Below are 20,573 nucleotides of genomic sequence, written 5' to 3' on the forward strand. Positions count from 1 at the left end.
GATTAGTACACAGTATAAACTGAAAATAAAACAAATTAACCTGCACTTTACCTTTGAGAAGAGTTGTGGCTGGCGTAAGGGAGATGGGAGAGGGAAAAAAAGGAGGAAGGCTTATTGTTTGGAAGGACAATCTCCTTCCATGAGAACACTGGGCATTTTAACATCAGGAGTATTCTCTCTTACACTGCTTTTCCTAAAAGTAATACTAACACTACTATCTTCACTTATTTTTCATTTTTTAGAATCACTTTCATGTTTTGACTCACTGATTTTTTTATTTATGTTTGCTTCTGACTAGGAATGTAATGACACCTGTTTTTGACGTTTTTGCAGAATGTCACAGAAATTGTGACATTGTATTATTGTTAAAAATATTCGTGGTCCTCATTGCTACAGCCTTATTTGGGTGATGTTTTTCAACAAAATGTTGCACTTTTTCCCACATCTTATAAACCTCTCTAATTTCACTTGACATGAGAGATTTCTTCTACCTCTCAACTTCCTCCTTATTGCCCTAGTTGAGCATCATCCCTTCATGAGCCATTCAAGTCCAAACATGATGTTTGTACTGCAAATTTTTGTTTGTCCTGTAAGACAAATTTTGTGAAAAATTTCTCCTCATCCAGTGAAGCATACATAATAATAAACCAGGTTAACTCATAAACCAAGGTTCTACTGTATTGTACTTTAAGTTGAAAACAGATGTAAAATCCAGCACACACCTAGGTTAACTCCCTACTCTTTGTAAAGATAGGAAGAAAGAACTGAAAGATATAAAAAAGACATCTTCACCATTGTAGAGAATTGGAAGATTTTATTGAGACTTCTCTCCGTGGCAGCTACATATAGATAAGCACAAACTTTAAAATTAATTGGTATATGGCCATTGACATTCATAAGTATCTTGGGACATTTTTCAGGTTAGGTAAATAGGAGCCCTACTCTTTTTTCTGTATGTAGGTTTTCAAAAATCTCTGTTGCCTTTTCACTACCAATGGTAATGAACCACTTAATGGAATCACACGAAAATTGGCAAGCTTCAGGTTTTCGGCAACATTGGTGACTAGAATGTGTTTCTCTGAGCTTATTGCTTCCTGTTTTGTAATTTTTCTATTAAGGTGCTCTCATTTTAAGTCTTTTCTTTCTTAATGTAAACTTAGGCTTAACATTCAAATAACATATCATGCTAGACTGAGTTGCCAAGGCACAGCAATGTTATCTAAGAATCAACAAAGGGAAAAGTATACAGCAAGTCCCAGGGGGTTATTGGGGACATTTTGTCTATAAATTTGATAAATTGAATAAGTCATAGTCTCCTTGTCTTTCTTACTCAGTCTACACATAAACTTACTGTTTTCTGATTTATGTGTTGTTTTGTGTCATAGTCTTAGTCTTTGATTATTTAAGAAGAAAATTCAAAGGATATAGGTGTGTGTATATATGTAAAACCAGGAAAAATATTTCAAATTGAATAAATTTCTTTTGCTGTTTTATTATCTTTGAGATTAAACTCCCAACATTTCCAGGTTCCTCCAGGATGAGTATAATAAGATATTATCTCTGATCCCACATACATATGAAGCAAATCTATATCATGTCCCAGTGTAACCATGCTTTCCTGTACTCACATTAGTATGTGTTTTGATTTAAAACTGCTTGTTTTAATTAGTAAAGTTATAATGAAATTCATATTTTACTTATAATTTAAGGAATGAGGACCAGGAATTCTCTATAATTCTCTGTGTGATTAGAAGCTTTTTGAGTAAAGGTGGGAGGTATTAGTGTTTGAGGTAGCAGCAGGTGAGCATTCTGCTGAAGTTGCCATAATTGGAACAAGACTCTTCTGAGTTGCCATCTGTTCAAGATCTGTTCAGAAATCAACAGTGTTTTTTGAGTAGTGTTGAATTATTCTGTATATGTTGAAATATTTAAGAATTAGTAATGGTAAGACAGAGCTGGTCAGGTATTAATAACTTGGGGAAAATTAGTATGTGTTGAAGGGGAAATTACTAATTGTTTATAAATGCCTGTTTCAGCAGATAGGCTCAAAGCTATACCTTCTCTTTCTTTTGGACATCCATATGGTTACCCCATTTACTACAGTTCTGTATTTGTCAGGCATGGCGAATGAACATTTTTTTGTGACTGTTATATATGATATTGTGTAGAGGTTAGAGAGGTAGAATGTTATAGTGGACAAAGTGTTGGATTTTATCAAGAAGGACCCATTTTAAAGTTTTTCCTTAGACACATGTTTGCTGTGTGACCTTAGGCAAATCACTTGACCTTATGAAACCTCAGCTTCCTCCTCTGTAAGGGGGAATAATAATAGCATTTATTTCAAAGAGTTGTGAGGATCAAATGAGATTATACCGTGTTTCCCCGATAATAAGACCTATCCCGAAAATAAGCCCTCCCCTTACTGTGTAAGATTGCTCTAAAATAAGCCCTCCCCTGAAAATAAGCCCTATTGAGATAGCTACTGTAGTGAAGGTGATCCCCTGCGCTACATGCTACATTACGGTACCCTCTGTATGCACCGCCTCCCCCTCCCCCCGGGTGAAACGCACGCCGCGCTCCGAACTGCATCCAATCAGAGCTGCAGCAGTGAGCGCGTCATCCTGTTCTTCCCCAGTGATTTGCTTGCTGGCACCATTGAGAGCAGTGCCGTGGAGGAGAGCTGAGGCAGGACAACATAAGCCCTCCCCTGAAAATAAGCCCTCTGGTGTTTTTCTTTCCAAAAAAAAAAATAATAAGACAGTGTCTTATTATCGGGGAAACATGGTATGTATGTAAAGCATCATGCAAACCTTGTTACAAATGCTGGTTGTTTCATTATATAATACACATATACATGTACACATATACATATATCGTATAGTATTATCATTACTGTTAGATTGTTCTTACCTTTTTTAATGGGGTTTAGATAGATACAGTCTGAGGACAAACTGCTATCCAGCTAGTCCTATAGTTTACTGTATAGAGAACCATTGTTTAGTTGCATAATATGATTCTTTTTTGTGAAAGAATGGGTATTGGTATCTAACTGCATTTTCTCTAGACTCAAGATGTTTGTGACAACTTAAGTAGACTACAGGAAACATGTATTTTGTCCCATTTAGTTTTCATTCTTCTAGGTCTTTATATTTTGAAAGTTTTTCATTCCATAGTTTTTAGAGATTGTGAATTTGGTATAGTGATATCCACCATTGATGTTCTTACATTTTATGGCTTGTTTTTTTGTCTGAGTTGTTTGGGACTACCGTTCTATCTGTAATGGTACTCTACTTCCAATGCATTTTATTTGCTAAATTCTCAAGAGCATTTGGGGATTTTTGTTTGTGGTATGGGAATTTGTTGTCTGTTTATTTATTTAAGCAATTGCTCAAGGTTACACAGCCAGTTATATCTGGGTGTGGTGCTAAGTATCTGAGCCTGGATTTGATCCCCAGGTCATCCCGACTCTGGAGCTGGTGCTCTTACTCACTGAGCCACCTGGCCGCCCCTAAGCAATTTGGGGTTAAGTAACTTGCTCAAGGTTACATGGCCAGGTGTTTCTGGGTGGGTGCTAAGTGTCTGAGCCTGTATTTGATCCCAGGTCATCCCATCTCTGGGGTCAGTGCTCTTACTCGCTGTGCTACCTGGCCGCCCCTGTCCATTTATAAAAGGATTTGATTATGTCTTTCTAAGTATGTAGTAGATGTTACATTTTTATTATCTTCAGTTATGTATTCCAGTTTCTACCACTTTATTGCATAATCTATATTAGGTAATAAGTCTGGGTTTTAAAGGATAAGCTTTTTGTAATTTCTTTCCATAAAAACCTGATCATGAATATATTATCAGTGTCTCTGCTTTTCATAAACAGATTTACATTAGTCAGGCATTTGTTCTATACCTATTTGTCAATATTGTTGGTTGAGTTCATGTGATAGTTATCAATGGAGGACCTTTTATTGAAAAATAAAGAAATCATTTTAATATTTTCCTCAATTACATGTAAAGACTATTAGCATTCAGTTAATAACATTTTAAGTTGCAATTTTTTCCCTTCTTCCTTCATATTCCTCCTCCCTAAGATGGTAAGCAGTTTGACATAGGTTGTATGTGTGCAGTCATATAAAACATTTTTATATTAGTCATGCTGTGAAAGAAGAAACAAACCAAAGGAAAAAACCATGAAAAAAATAAAGTGAAAAATAGTATGCTTCAATCTTCATTCAGACTCCATCAGTTCTTTTTCTGAATGTGGATAGCATTTTTTGTCATGAGTCTTTTGGAATTGTCTTGGATCACTGTATTGCTGAGAACAGTTGTCATTCATAATTGATAATTGTTTAGTATTGTTGTTACTGTGTGCAGTGTTCTCCTGGTTCTGCTTACTTCACTTTGCATCAGTTTGTGTAAGTCTTTCCAGATTTTCTGAAATCATTCTGTTCATCATTTCTTATGACACAGTAGTATTCCATTTTAATCATATACCACAACAATGTTTAGCCATTCCCCAACTGATGAGCATCCTCTCAATTTCCATTCTTTTGGAACAACAAAAAGAGCTGGTAGAAATATTTTTGTGTAAATAGGTCCTTTTCCTTTTTTTTTTTTTTTAATCTCTTTGGGATACAGACCTAGTAGTGGTATAGCTGGATCAAAGGGTATGCACAGTTTGATTGCCCTTTGGGCATAGTTCCAGATTTCTCTCCAGAAAGGTTGGATCAGTTCACAACTCAAATGGAGGGATTTTTCTTTACACTTATGCTTTTGAACTGATTTTTTTAATGTGTTAAGTAATTTTTATCATGAACTTTATATGACAAAACTATTAATTTTTACAAGTATGGAAAATACTTTTACATATATATCCATTAAGCATGTCTTAAATGACTAGTATGTGCAAAGCAGTGTACTAGGCACTGGGGATCTGAGGACAAGGTGGAAAATTTACATTCTTTTGGAGGATTATAGCATGTAAAGTGATTAATATATACATTTTATTTTAAAGTAATCGGGGTTAAGTAACTTGCTCAAGGTTACACGGACAGTTATTTCTGGGCGTGGTGCTAAGTTTCTGAGCCCGAATTTGAACCCCAGGTCATCCCTATACTGGAGCCGATGCTCTTACTTGCTGTGCTACCTGGCTGCCCCTAATATATACATTTTCACTTGAGGAAGAAGAATTGAGCTCTAATAATTAAAGAGATGAAGGAAGTCTTTCATTGGTAGATGGAACATGAACTGTAACTTGAAGGAATCTGGAGACTCTAAGTGGTAGAGGTCAGGAGGGAATTTATTTCTTGGTGTGGGGAACATGTCTGAAAAGACATTGAAGCAAAACTGCCTGAGGAGTCATAGGTAGAACAGTTGGGCTAGAATGTAGAGTTTATCAAGGACAGTAATGTTCCTACCTAGAAAGACAGACTAGAGAGTTAGATTGAGAAGGGCTTTAAATATTAGGGTATCTTTATGTAGTAAATAGTTTACTAGCTATTTTCTTTATTACCCTTTTGATCTTGTCAATCATTCATCTATATATATATACATACTTGCATTTATAAATAGGTTCACATATGCACTTATGCCCACATTTGTCTTGATTGTTGTGTGGGTTTGCAGCAAAATGCACCTTAGTTTTTGGAGGAATACTTTTATCTAATTTTTGTTATCATATCAGCTTAGTAAATGCTTTTGCTAAGATCTCATAATGTTTACTGGTGCTCTCTTTTGCTCACATACACACATGCATGGATGTGTATCTATGTCTTTACATATTTCAGTGGTATAATCACGGTCAATGTGCATACTGTTCTTTGAGTTTGTCTTTTTTTTTTTTACTTTCAGTTATTTTGCACATCCATGTTTCTTTTTCTTTCTTATAGTTCTCATTCTTGGTGACATTGTATTCCATTATTTTTATATACCAGTTTTCTCAGCCATTCCATAACTTTTTCAGTAGCTTTCAGTTTGTTTTTCAATTTTTCTTTATTGTTTTTAGTAGTAGAATTGGCAAAAATAAGTCTGAATTGATTTTCAATAGGAGAGTTAATACTTTTGGTTTGGAATCAGCTTTAATTTTTCTTTTGCATTTTGTTACCTGAACTTTATCTCATTTAGGACTGTATTTTTCTAGGATTGCAAGGAACTTGGTCTTTCAAATCCCAGGAACTAATCACAGAAAAGGGGCTCATAATGAGGTATTAATTTAAGTGTAAAAATGGAGTTGTTACTGATGTTTCTGTAAAGAGCGAATAAGTCCTTTGGTTCATAAGAGAACAGTGTCTTTGGATGAACATGCCCCTAGGCATGCACCTAGGTGACATTTAAACATTTGAGCCAGAATCAGAGAAGTATTGACTTTTTTCACCACTTAGCAGGAGAAGGGATTTTCCCTCTTCTTTCCCCATCAACCATAGTCTCAATAGACTCATCCAGAAAGAGACACCCCATCTATCAGTTGCACTGTCATTTCTAGAGTTTGAGGCATAACTGAGGGAGCAGACATTCCAGACAGACAAAGATGCAGAAAATCAGTCACTTTAGGCTGAAAGTAGCTTTCAAGAGTATGACTTTCAATGTAATGGAATACTATTGTTCTATAAGAAATGATGAGCAGGTGGATTTCAGAAAAACCTGGAAAGGTTTACATGAACTGATACTGAGTGAAGTGAGCAGAACCAGAATAACATTGTACACAATAACAGCCACATGGTGCAGTATGATGACCAACTTTGATAGATGTATCTCTTTTCAGTGATACAATGGTCTGAGACAGTTACAAAAGACTCATGATGAAAAAAATGCTATCCACATAGAGAGAAAGAACTATCGAGTTTGAATGCAGATTGAAGCGTACTATTTTCTCTTTTTTTCTTTCTTTCTCATGGTTTTTCCCTTTTGTTCTGTTTCTTTTTTCACAGCATGACTAATGTGGAAATATGTTTAATATGGTTGTCCATGTATAGCTTATATCAGATTGCTTGATGTCTAGGGGGAGGGGAGGAAGGAAGAGAGAAGAAAGTTTGGAACTCAAAATTTTTTAAAAGTGAATTTTGATGGGGCAACTAGGTGACACAGTGAATAGAGCACCAGTCGTGAAGTCAGGAGGACCTGAGTTCAAATCCAGCCTCAGACACTTGCTACTTACTAGCTATGTGACCTTGGGCAAGTCTCTTAACCCCAATTGCCTTGCCTTACCCCCTCCAAAAAAGAGAGTGAATGTTGAAAACTATCTTTACATGTAATTGGAAAAAATAAAATATTATTAAGTGGAAAAAAAGGGAGTATGACCTTTAGAAAAGAATGGAATCAATGAGCTATGGACTGAAGAGGGAGCTAGCTTTGGAAATCCAGAGTTGAGTTGTAGAGACTATACACAGAAAGAAATGACATTAAGGTCCATGTAGCTCCAGATTTGTGAGTTGCCTTGACCTTATGGGTTACTTCTTTGTATTTTTATCATACTCTAAATTTTTGCCTACAATTCCCATGTATGTGTTGTGTATTTGTAGGAGAATGTTATCTCAGGTTTAGGGGAGGAATAGGATAGCTTCTTCCTACCATTTTTTTTTTTTACTATGCTTTCTTAGTAAATTCTTTTGCCAAGTGCTAATTATGTCTTCTTGCTGAATGTTAGTGGAAAGCATACTGGATGGGGCCTGGGCTTGAAGAATACCGTAAAGCCTGTGAGGTAGCTGCCTTCAAGGCACCTAAAACTTGAATATGAATGCCAAGTTAAGAGGGTATTCAGATTGCTTGCTCCAGAACCATCATTTAATCTTAAAAATTGGAAGAGTTATGCATGCATCAATATTGCTCTTGTGTTCATCCTTATGAGGGATTATCAGCCTTAGATTGAACAGTTCATGAGTGTGTTTAACCAGCAGAAAATCTTAGTCTTTGTATCTTTTTTTTGGGGGGAGGGCAGTTGAGGTTAAGTGACTTGCCCAAGGTCACACAGCTAGTTTTTGTGTTAAGTGTCTGAGGTCACGTCGAACCCAAGTCCTCCTGACTCCAGGGCCGGTGCTCTATTCACTGTGCCACCTAGCCACCCCAGTCTGTATCTTTTTATTCCGTGTTTAGAACAAGGATGTGTTTGACAGAGAGCTGCTCATAACAAGAAATTTGTTTATTCCTTCTGCCTTGTTCTTTCAACAGTCAGTGAAAGCAGCCAACATAAAAGCAGTTTATCAGTTGATGGTAGAAGGGTTTAGACCAGAGGTCTCATAGATACCACCCTCAAGCACAGCCAGACCTATATTAAAATATAATTGGGAAATATTTAGCAAAATAAGTAAAAATTTACATTTTTAAACTAAGGCAATATATAACTTGCAGTGATGTTATGTATAGTTCAGTGGCTCCTGTCTTTATTTGCATTTGACACCACTGATTTAGACTATTGTGGCCTAGAGAAGAGAATCGTAGCCATTATAGTGAAACGCCAGAGCCTAAGGGCCAACATTCTTTTAGATCCAAAATATGAATAAGAAGTTGTTGGAAAGATGATAGGATTTTTTTTTTTCTCCCAATTTGAATTTCTTGTTTAATAATGTACTGTTCCAGGGGCGGCCAGGTAGCACAGTGAGTAAGAGTCGGGATGACCTGGGATCGAATCTGGGCTCAGACACTTAGCACCCACCTAGAAACACCTGGCTGTGTAACCTTGAGCAAGTTACTTAACCCCAGTTGCTTTAAAAAATATATATATACTGTTCCCTCATTGAACTCAGAACTTGTTCCAGTTTTCTAATCAATAAAAGTATCCCTTAATGACCACCTTATAGCCTCTGTCCAAAAGGAGTTTATATTCTGATTGGGAGAAACAACATACATATAGCACTGATAAATTTATTTGCTTATTTATTTACCTGTTCATTTGTCATTTGAATTTTATTTGTGTTTTATTTGTTTTAGTCACCCAAAATCCTATTACTTTTTTCTCTCCTCAACTCAATTACTAATCAACTTTGTTTTTTTAAACAAATACCAAGTTTTCATGATTACTGCTTTTTAGTATAATTGGAAGCCTGATGCTGTTAGGCCCTATTTTTCCCCACTTAATCTCTTGTTGTTTTAGGTGAATTTTGTTATTATTCTTCTAATTGTATAAGGTAACAGTTGTTAGTAAGTAACAATTTGTTAGCAAGGTATTTTGCCAATGCAGTACCCACAGCAGCTGCTGTGAATATGCAGGCATATTCCCAGGTTTGAACAAGATATAACAGACTCGTTCCTTTGAAGATGAGACCAAGACATTTATTCAGACACTAGTAAGCTGAATCCATCATAGTAACAAAAGTGTATACACAGTGCCAATGCCAGGAGCACTGATACCCCAAGCATTCTTTTTAGGACAAAATCCACACATGTCACCAATGCAGGGAACACAAACATCCCCATGCCTTCCCTCCATTAGGCCTCCCCATATACCAGCTTCCCTAAGTAAAATTCCTTTCTCTCTCACTCACCCTAGCTTGCTCTGCTCTTCCTGCCTGCTTCCTCTCTCTCCCAGCTCTGTCTCACTCCTCCTTCCTGTTCCACCCTTCCTGCTCTACCTCTTCAAGGAAGCTCCTCCCACCATAGGCTCCATGTGATTACATAAGCCTTATTAAGAGGCAGGGAAGATCTTCAAATTCCCTTACCATTACATTTGGTCCCAAGATTTTTCATGTCCATTACATAGGCTGATGGGACTTTAGGGGTACCTGGTATCAACAGAACTTTACAACAGTATAACAGGGATAACACAAAATAAACACATAAAACAGTATTGTAGGGTGGGGACTTGAGTACAAGCACCCCATCATTCTATCCTCAAATGAATGGGACCAAAAATCCCTTGGGTTAAGGGGTGAAGGTCTCTTCTTCTATAGCTACTTCCTGCTGAGATTGAATGTAGAGCTGTCCTTGCTCAGAGGGATCCCATTCTAGGGGTTAGTTCTTTAGTCGGCATCTGGAGCTTGGTCAATGCTAGGTCCAGGGGTGACACATTACAGTCTTGGACAGGAAGTGACATCCAGCTCAAGCAGTCAGTTATTCACAAGTGGAGGGCACTGTCTGCAGGAAACAAATCTAGCAAACAAGTTGAATAGACAAAAGCCAAAAAGAATAAGGAGACAATAACCAGAAGTAGGGTAGATATGGTGTCGGCCATGCTTTTGGGGTCCATGAACCCACCATCATAGTGGCTCTCACGGCAAAATATGTGAGTCAAGGGTACAACTTGACAATCATCTTCCCCTGAATAAACAATTACAACATTATCTTTCCTGTGTACAATAATCTCCGCAGCCCTTGGAACATCATCTGGCTTTTGTTTTGCCCATACTTTAGCTTCCAATTTTATTCTCTCAGCAGCACCAAACCCTTCAGTTCCTCTGATAGTAATTTTGGAAGGAAGGTCAGTTTTCATAAGGGGAATTGTTAGAGAAGGAATAATAATCACTTAAACTATTTTATCATTTTTACAAAACTGTGTACGTTCTTCACCTAAATTTTGGAATACTACAATAATTTCTCCTTGATAATTAGAATCTATTACTCTAGCCTTGAGCTTGTATTCCTTGTATTCTTTGTATTACTTGAAATTCTTGAACTGCTAATGCTGATTTAGGTAATATCTGCCCAAAATGACTTTTAGGGATTCTTATACATATTCCAGTAGAGATTTTCCTTGTTTCTTTTCTATCCAATCAGAAATCTTCTAAACAATGTAAGTCATATCCTGCCAAATAAGGTGTTCCTGGATACAGTGCTGGGACATCTTGCCTCATACTGCAATACTCAATATTTGGGATCTTATGTGTTTGTTGTTTTCTAATTTGCAGATTTGGGGTCATCATTCTGACTAGAGGTGTACATTCTCCCATTTGTCTATTATTAAAATTACATAAAGCAGTGAACAAATTATCTTTCCATTGTTGATATGAATTATTAGAACTTAACTTCCTTAATTGTTCTTTCAATAATCCATTCTTTCAGTTAACCCATATGCTTGTGAATAATATGGAATATGATATATCCATTCCATATTGTTTAATATACAATATCTCTTCATTACCCTTGAAATGTGATCCATTGTCACTTCACATCTGCATTGGGGTTCCATAATACAGACTTGTGATATCTAGAGTTTAACAGGTGTTTTTCTGGTTCACATTCTTATTATAAGGATGAGCCACTAGTACATCTTAATAGGGGTCAACACAAGTACATATAAATTTATATCCTTTGTCTTGGGGTGGGGGTCTAATACAATCTTTTTGCCAGATTTGGGCTGAGACTTTTCCCCTTGCTATCTCTCCAGTTACTACCCAAGGAACAGTTCGTTCCTTTTCCAGTTGACATATATGACATTCCTTTGCTACCTGTTTTAACAATGAATATGAGATACTAATGCCTTGATTTTGTGCCCACCAGTGTGTGACCTGGACCCCTAAATGACTGGCTGTTTGATGGACACATTTTGCTATTACCGGATCATCAGTTGGTGTCAGAGTAGGGACAGTATATCGAGTAGCAATCTTTGCTAGTTGATCAACATGTGCATTGTACTCATGTTCTGGCGTGGGTAAGGACCATATGGGCATCTACATAAAAAACTGACAAATTAGTAACCAAATCCTTTATTTGACATGAATTTCCCAATTTTGATTTTTCCACATGGGCATCCATGTAGCTAACCCATTTACTACTGCCTATGAATCAGTGAATATATGACACTGTCCTCCTTGTTTTGTTTTAATGGCTTGATATACTGCCATAAGTTAAACATGTTGACTACTTCCTCCTGTTCCAGTACTTTACAATATATGGTTAAATTGATATGAAGTCTGTAATCCTGTCTGTATACTTCTTTAATCTGAACTGGGGCTTGGCAAATTTCCTATTCTTTTTATAGGTGTGGATACAATAATTCAGGAGTATCTGTAGGGGCAGTTCTTACTTCCCTATTCCGTCTGATAACTAAGTCCCTTTTCTCGGTACATCTTATATAGTTCATTAGTTGGGAGTACCATTTATTCTTCCAAAATCTGTCCCTGCCCTTAATAAAGCAGTAAACATTTCTTTCCTTGTTATTCTATTGTGATTTGAATCTGCTGACTATTTGCTCTTCCATCTTGAGGAAATTTATCTCTTCCCCATTCCCCTAGGTCACCTAAATGTGAAATCTTATCCAGCACCTCTGAAAGAGGGTACCCTATTCCCCCAATTAGTAGAGTCAGAATCAGGTGCTTATAAGCAGGAGGGGTAGTCCTTACCATTATATTTCTATGAGGAACCATTAAGGGCGTACTATGATAAGTATCGGCATCTCCACCCATAATAGCAATTTTCATTACCTCTTCTTTTAACTTTCTCATATACCAGATCTGTCTCCACTAGGCCACATAGAGTCATTGGGATACTGTTTATGGCATCCCTCTGCAACTAAAACTAACAAATTAGTTCCATTGTTACCTCCTTGAATATGGTAATCCCTAAAAGCTTGTTGTACAAAAGAATTCTAATACCTATAGATTTCAAATTTTATCTATCCCTACTCCTCTGGACTCTTCATCACTGATTCTCACCATCTAATACACTAATGATTCTTCCATTTTTGGGGGGTAAATTGACTACTTAAAATGTCAGTGACTTCCTGCCAAGTAAAATCCTCAGTTACTTCCCTAAGCACCGTGGGGCCCCCTGGTTCTCTTGCTTCCCTCTTATTATTAGACGCCTCCTCTTCTAACTTTGTTTCATTTTCCTCCCACATGTCCTTCCCCCAGGTGTCTGGGCCCCAATCAGGCTCAGCTTGTGCAAGGGCTGCATATACTTTCTTCTTGTTAATTTTTTCTTCCTTTTCTGAGTCAAACCCACAACAGCCCTCTCTTCTACTACCTGACTTGCTTATTCTTCTAAAGGAAAGTTTGAATTCTACAGCATAGAAAGTCTTTCATACAAATCAGCCAACTCTTTTTTCATCTGAACCTTTTTTTCCTAGCAGTTTGTGTCTGCTTTTACATATAATATGATAATTGTTTATAAAGTCCACCCTCTTCTATACACTCCTGCCATTTCTTTTCCCAGTTCTATTGGTATTCCTTGCAAAAATCTTTCTAAATCTCTGGGTTCTCCTTTCTGTAGCCTCAGTTCCCAGTTCTCACAGAGTCCTGTGCTCTTAGCCCATTCTCTTGCCAGGGAGAAAGAAGGTAAATCCTCCCATCCCAGAATACCCATTTCCTTCCCTAGAGCCTTCCTGTCTCCAACTAGAGGTTTTTATATTTTGTGATCCTGTTCGTGACTCCAAATATTTCACTGAAGTGATATCCACAGCAGCTGCTATGAATATGCAGGTTTATTCCCAGGTTTGAATTGCAAGATTTAACAGACTTTCTTCCTTGAAGATGAAACCAAGACATTTATTCAAACACCAGTAAGTCACATCCATCATACTAACAAAGAAGTCTATACACATTGCCAATGCAAGGGAGCACCGACACCCCTAATGTTCTTTTTAAGACAAAATCCACACATGTCACCAATGCAGGTTTTCAAAGCTCTTTACAGACATACTTTAATTTTATCCTCACAGCAATCCTGAGAGATAGGTGCTATTATGATCCCCATTTTTCAGTTGGGAAAACTTAGACAAACAGATATTAAGTGACTTAGCCAGGTTCACACAGCTAGTAAACATCAGTGGCAACATTTGAAGGACTTCTTGACTTAAGGTCCAGTGTATTATCCTCTGCACCACTTACCTACTTCTAGTGCTATCTTTTCTTTCTCTGTTTTCTCCGTTATTTAGGTACCAAAATGATATTTGTATCATAGAAAGAGTTGGGGAGAATGACTACTTTTCTTATTTTTCTAGACAGTTTATGTAATACTGAACCAGTTGTTCTTTGGATATTTTATAGAATTCAATTTTAATTCCCTCTGGTTTTGAGGTATTTTCATTTGGAATTCATTTATGGCTTGTTCAGTTTCTCTTCTGAGATTCTGTGATCTAAATGACCTATTTCTTGTTCTATTATTCTGAGTATTTTACATTTTTGTAAACATTTACCCATTTATTTATCAGTTTTATTGGCATTTAACTGGGCAAAATAGTTTCTAATAATTTTCTCTATTTTCCCTTAATTATTTGTGAATTTCCCTTTTTGCATTTTAATATTGCCAATTTGGCTTTCCTTTCTTTTTAGCTAGATTAGCTAATAGTTTATCACTTTTATTTTTAAAATTAGCTTCTAGTCTTCTTTATCTGTTATATGGTTTTAAAAAAATTTGATGCTTTTCTAGTTTTTATAAGTTCTTTATCAAAGTGCTATTTTTCTCGTTTTTTGATAAAAGCATTTAGAGAGGTAAGTTTCTCCTTAGGGACTACTTTAGTGTCATCCCAATAGTTATATATGTTGGCTCATTGCTGAAATTTTCTGTTGTTTCTATCACTTGTTCTTGGATCTACTTTAGGATTAAATTATTTAGTTTCCATTTAAGGCTTAATCTTTTCCTTAAAGACTCTTTTATGGTTACAATTTTTATTGCACTGTACTCAGTAAAGGATATGTGTAATAGTTTTGCTTTTTTGTATTTGAGGTTTTATGTCTTATTCATGATTAATTTTTGTAAAGAAAACATGTATAGTCAGGAGGACCTGAGTTCAAATCTGGCCTCAGACACTTAACACAAAAACTAGCCGTGTGACCTCAGGCAAGTCATTTAACCCCAATTGCCCTCCAAAAAGCAAAAAAGAAAACATGTATAGCTGAGAAATATGTAATAATAATAATAATGATAGCAGCTACCATTTGTATAGAATTATAAGGTTTGTAAGACTCTTTACATTTATTACTCATTTGGTCCTCAAAATAATGTTATGAAATAGGTGATATTTTTTTCTACAGTTTTTCAGATGAGGAAATCAGAGATGAGATAGGTTAAGTGAATTTCCCAGGACCACACAGTGAGCATGTGTCTAAGCCAGGATTTAAACTTAGGTCTTTCTCACCCCAAGTCTAGCACTCTATGTTACCACTTAGCTGTTCCTTCTTTTCCTTTTCAGGAATTATCAGAGAGTTATATCTAATTTAATTAAAAATTTATTCAGATCATTATTTTTCTTTATCTCAGTCTAAAAAGGGGTACCTTGAGTTCCCCAACTATTAGTTTTACTTTCTATTTAAATTTTTTCTTTAATTTATCATTCTGTACACATATTGAATGTTGATAATATTTCATTGCATATTGTGCCTTTAAGTATAATATAATTTCTCTGTTTATCTCTTTTAATATTATTGATCCTCTGGGGCAGCTATGTGGTGCAGTGAATAGAGCACTGGCCCTGGAATCAGGAGGACTTGAGTTCACATCCGGCCTCAGACACTTAACACTTACTAGCCGTGTGACCTTGGACAAGTCACTTAATCCCAATTGCTCTGCCTTCTCCCCTCCAAAAAAAATATATTATCTGTCATCTGAAATTGAGCTTCATTTTACTTGTTACTATTCCCTTACTCTTAAATCCCTCCTGTAATGCCAGTGTGATATCCATAGCAGCTACTATGAATGTGCATATGTGTTTCCAGGGTAGATTTGCAAAATATAATAAACTCTATTTCTCAGAGGCAAAACAGAAATGTTTATTTGGAACACCACTATTAGGATACCAGAAAGTAAGATTTAACAAGGTACTCATCACTGATCTAGGGAGCAGCAACATCTTAAGCATTCTTTCTGTCAGGCCTCTCCACAAACAAGTTCCCCTAGGCAAATTCCTCCCTCCACTCTCTGCTCAGCCTCTCCTGCTCTGTTTCAGTCTCACTCTCTGCTCGATAGGGCAAGCTCCTCCTACACACTGTGCTCCATGTGATTCAGGCTCCATTTGATTCAGGCTGTATCACAACTGTGAGTTGGGCCAGAGCTCAAGAAGGTCACATAGGCTTATTAATGGGCAGGGAAGATCTTCCTATTCCCTTAGCATTACATTCGGCTCCAAGATCTTTCATGTTCATTACATAGGCTTGATGGGACTTTAGTAGTAACTTGTATCAACATAACTTCCATAATAATATAAAAGATAACACAAAATAAACACATAAATCAGTATCTTAGGGTGGGGGCTTGAGTACAAGTACCCCATCTCTCCCCCCTCAAAGAATGGGATCCAAAATCCTGTGGGGTAAAGGGTGAAGATCTCATCTTCTCAAACTACTTCCTGCTAAGATTGGATGTAGAGCTTGTCCCTGCCTCAAGAAGTCCCATTAGAGGAATTAGTTCCTTAGCTGGTATCTGGAACTTGGTCAGTGCCAGGTCCAGGGGTGATGTATCATAGTCTTGGACAGAAGGTAATATCCCACTTAAGCAGTCAGATATCTACAAGTGGAGGGCACTAAGCCTGGAGGAGACAAATCTAGCAAACAGGTTAAACAAAGGCCAAAAAGAATAAGGAGACAATAACCAGAAGCAGGGTAAAAATAGCGTCAGCTGTGCTTCTGGAGGCCATGAACCTTTTAGAACTGCATTAATTACTATCTTCCTTACTGCAAATTGGTATCTCCCCTCCGGTAGATTTAAAGTCATAACTCTCTGTATATCTCTCACAATGATGTATTAAGGGACAGATACAATTACCACTATATATTCTTAGATAATTGCTCAATTTTCATCATTAGTTTAACTTGTCTAGCTAGTATTTCAACCTTCCCAGTTCTGTAATGGTGATAGGATTTCCATGTTTAAATTTATCAGGGTTTCCATATATGAGAGAGGCCTATGCCCCAGTATCCATTAATGCCCAAGTTACAGAGGTTGATCTATTTTCCCAGTATATGGTTAAACTGATATGGGGTCTGTAATCCTTGTCTGTGTACTTTTTTTATTTATTGCTTTTTGGAGGGGGGAAGGCAGGGCAATTGGGGTTAAGTGACTTGCCTGAGGCCATAGAACTAGTAAATGTTAAGTGTCTGAGGCCAGATTTGAACTCAGGTCCTGCTGACTCCAGAGCCAGTGCTCTAAACACTGCGACACCTAGCTGCCCCTGTGTACTTCTTTAATCTGAGCTGGGGCTTGACCAATTTCCTATTCTCCCTGCAGGTGTGACAAACTTGGATACAATGATTCAGGAGGATTTGTAGGGGCAGTTCTTACTTCCCTATTCCATCTAATATTAAGTCCCTTTTCCTGGTACATCTTAATATAGTTTGTAAGTTGGAATACCATCTATTCTTCCATAATATATCCCTACTCTCAGTAAATCAGTTAACATTTCTCTCCTGGTTAATCTATTCTGGCTTTAAATTCGCTGACTATTTACTCTTTTCTGTCTTGAGGAAATTTATCTCTTCCCCATTCCCCTAGGTCACCTAGCTATGAAGTCTTATCCAGCACCTTTGAAAGAGGGTGTCCTGTTTCCCCAATTAGTAGAGTCAGAATTATACGTTCATAAGCAGGAGGAGCAGTCTTCACTATTATATTTCTATGAGGAACTGTCAAGGGACTGCTATGATACGCATCTGCATCTCCCACCATGATAGCAGTTTTCATTAGCTCTTCCTTTAACTTCCTCATACAATTCCTAAGAGAATACCAGGGTCTGTCTCCACTTGGACACATAGTCAGTGGGGTACTGTTTATTGCATCCCTCTGCAACTAAAACTAACAAATAAGTTCCATTGTTACCTCTTTGCATGTGGTAATTCCTAAAACTTGTTGTATAAAGGGATTCTGACTAACACCTATAAATTTCAAACAATCTATGTTATCTGTCTCTACTTCTCCAGCACCCTTGTCACTCATTCTCAACATCTAAGATATTAGTCATTCTCCCATTTTTTGGGTGAATCGACTTAATATTTCTATAACTTACTGCTATGTAAAATCCTGCGTTACTTCCTTGAACACTGTGACACGCTCCTGGTTTTTCTGCTTCCTTTGTATTATTGGACATGCATGCATATTTCTAGAAGCTTCATCTGAATTTGCTTCATCTTCCTCCCCTATGTATCTTCCTCCCAGGTGTCTGGGTCCCAGTCAGGCCCCGCATGTGCAAAGGTGGCATGCATTTTCCTCTTATTAATTTTTCTCTTCTTTTTCTGAGCTAAACTCACAGCTGTCTTTTCAGCTACCACCTGACACTTTTTAGCTTGTTCTTCTAAAGGAAAGTTCTGATACTGTGGCATAGAGAACTTATCATGCAAATCAGCTAACTCCTTTTCTATCTGAACCTTTTTCTCCAGTAATTTGTCTCTACTCTTACATGTAACACGATAATTTGTTAACAACACCCATCTTCTTCTACATATCCCTGCCATTTCTTTCCCTGGTTCTATTGGCATTCCTTGCAAACCTCTTTCTAAATCTGTGGATTCTCCTTTCTGTAGACTTAATTCCCAGTTTTCACAAAGTCCTGTGCTTTTAGCCCATTTTCTTACCAGGGAGGAATAAATAAATCCTTCCATGCCGGAATATCTATTTCCTTCCTTAGAGCCTTTCTGTCTCCTAGTAGAGGTTTTATATTTTGTCATCCCATCCTCATAATCAAATTAACGCCAATGTGATACCCATAGCAGCTGCTATGAATATGCATATGTGTTTCCAGGGTAGATTCAGAAAATATAATAAACTCTCTCAAAGACAAAACCAAAATATGTATTTGGAACATCATTATTAGGATACTAGGAAGATTTAACAAGGTACTTATCAGTAATCCAGGGAATGCTGACATCTTAAGCAGTCTTTCTGTCAGACCTCCCCACAAACAAGTTCCCCTAGGTAAATCCCTTCCTTTGCTCTCTACTCTGCCTCTCCTGCTGTGTTTCAGTCTCACTTTCTGCTCAATTGGACAATCTCCTCTGACACACTGGGCTCTATGCAACTCGGGCTGTATCACAGTTGTAAGCTGGTCTAGAGCTCAAAGCAGGTCACATAGGCCTATTAATGGGTGGGGAAGATCTTCCTATTCCATTAACATTACACCTCCCCCTTCTTGCTGTTCGCTGTTTTGTTCATTCAATCTCCTTCATGTTTTGTGTATGTAGGTGTGTGTGCATGCCCACACATGTACAATATGTGTATTTAGTGGTGATTTGTTTTACCTCTCCTTTATTTAGTTCATAAATAGCAGGTTCATATGAATTCTAGTTCCTCTACCCATCCTTCTATGTTTGTTTACTCTTCTTCTCTTGTAGCTTAATTATGAGAAACAAGTTACTTTCCCTTCTTCCTCTTTTCTCCCATAGAGTATTCCTTTGTCTCCTCTATTTTCTTTATGATGGAGCAAGGAGCAGGAACAGAGGTGAACAGCAGCTGTGTGACTGACCCTGGAATGAGTTTTTAATTTAGTCCCTAGCTCTATCTGAAACCTGTTGCCGTGTGACCAAAGCACGGAGCTCAGACCAAGAAAGGCTTAAATTTCTGAACCTACAGTGCTTTCCAGATAGGTGACAGTGTCTGAGGCCAGCTGCAATTTACTAGAGCAAGGGTAGGGAACCTCTAGCCTGGAGGCCACATGTCTCCCTCTAGGTAGGTCCTGAAGTGTGGCCCTTTGAATGAACCCAAACTTCACAGAACATATCCCCTTAATAAAAGGATTTATTCTATGCAACTTGGACTCAGTCAAAAGGCTACACCCCAGAACCTAGAAGGCCACATGTGGCCTTGAGGCCACAGGTTCCCCACCCCTGTACTAGAACTTCAGCCAGAGACAAGCTTAAAGTTAAGTCGTCCAAACCATATTCAGGGTCAGTAGTTTGCAAAGTTTAGACCAGGAGTGTTGTAATCCGACTTCACCATAGAGCAGACTGCTTTGGGTATGGTAAAATCTTTAAGTTCTCTAGCCTGAGCTGCCTTCTGAGATCAATGAAAAGAACACAGTACTTAATATTACTATGAGGAAACTTCAGTACTGCCTAAGAGAATACAAAGCAGGATGAAGTAAGACCCAAATATTTCCTTCAGAATTTCACAGAGACCAACCCAGAGCAAAGCCATAAAGACAAGTACAGCTTGGACATGATTTAGCAGCCACCACTATATAGGAGAAGAGTAAATGTGGAATATGATATAGAAGGCAATGGATATAGGCTTACAACAAAGAATAATTTACCAAGCAAAACTGAGTATAATCTTACAGACAGAAAAAATGTATCTTTAATGAAATGGAGGACTTCCATGCATTCCTGATGAAAAGAGGAGAACTGTGGAAAAATTTTGAAGAGCAAACAGAGGAGTGAAAAGAAGCATAAAAAAGTAAATATGAATAAACAATGATAATTACAAAGGAACAAACTACTTATTCAAATATGGGGAGATGGTACCTGTTTCTGGATGTTTACAGTGATTTTTCTTTTACCTAGAAACTAGATTTTGACTATTGTGGTTCTAGGAGCTCTTACTTTGGAGTTATTTTTTTTTAGGAGATGACCAGTAGAGTCATTCTCTTTCTACATTATCCTCTGATGCTAAGACCTCTAGCCTGTTTTCTTTAAAGATAGCTTGAAGTATGATTTCTGGGCTTTTTTTTTTTTTTTGGTCATGATGTTTAGTTGATCCATTGATTCTTAAATTTGCTTTCTTTTTGACCTTTTCCA

At 37.3% G+C, this 20,573-nt stretch overlaps 1 protein-coding gene across 3 annotated transcripts in view; it reads left to right on the forward strand.

Annotated features, from left to right (window-relative positions):
- TULP4 (TUB like protein 4) overlaps positions 1-20,573 on the forward strand; it is a 294,458-nt gene that overhangs the window by 21,716 nt on the left and 252,169 nt on the right. The window lies entirely within an intron of this gene.

This window comes from Petaurus breviceps, unplaced genomic scaffold (genome assembly GCF_028583685.1).
Source record: "Petaurus breviceps papuanus isolate PSGF00001 unplaced genomic scaffold, PetGlider_PUasm1.0 90808, whole genome shotgun sequence".
NCBI classification, from domain to species: Eukaryota; Metazoa; Chordata; class Mammalia; order Diprotodontia; family Petauridae; genus Petaurus; species Petaurus breviceps.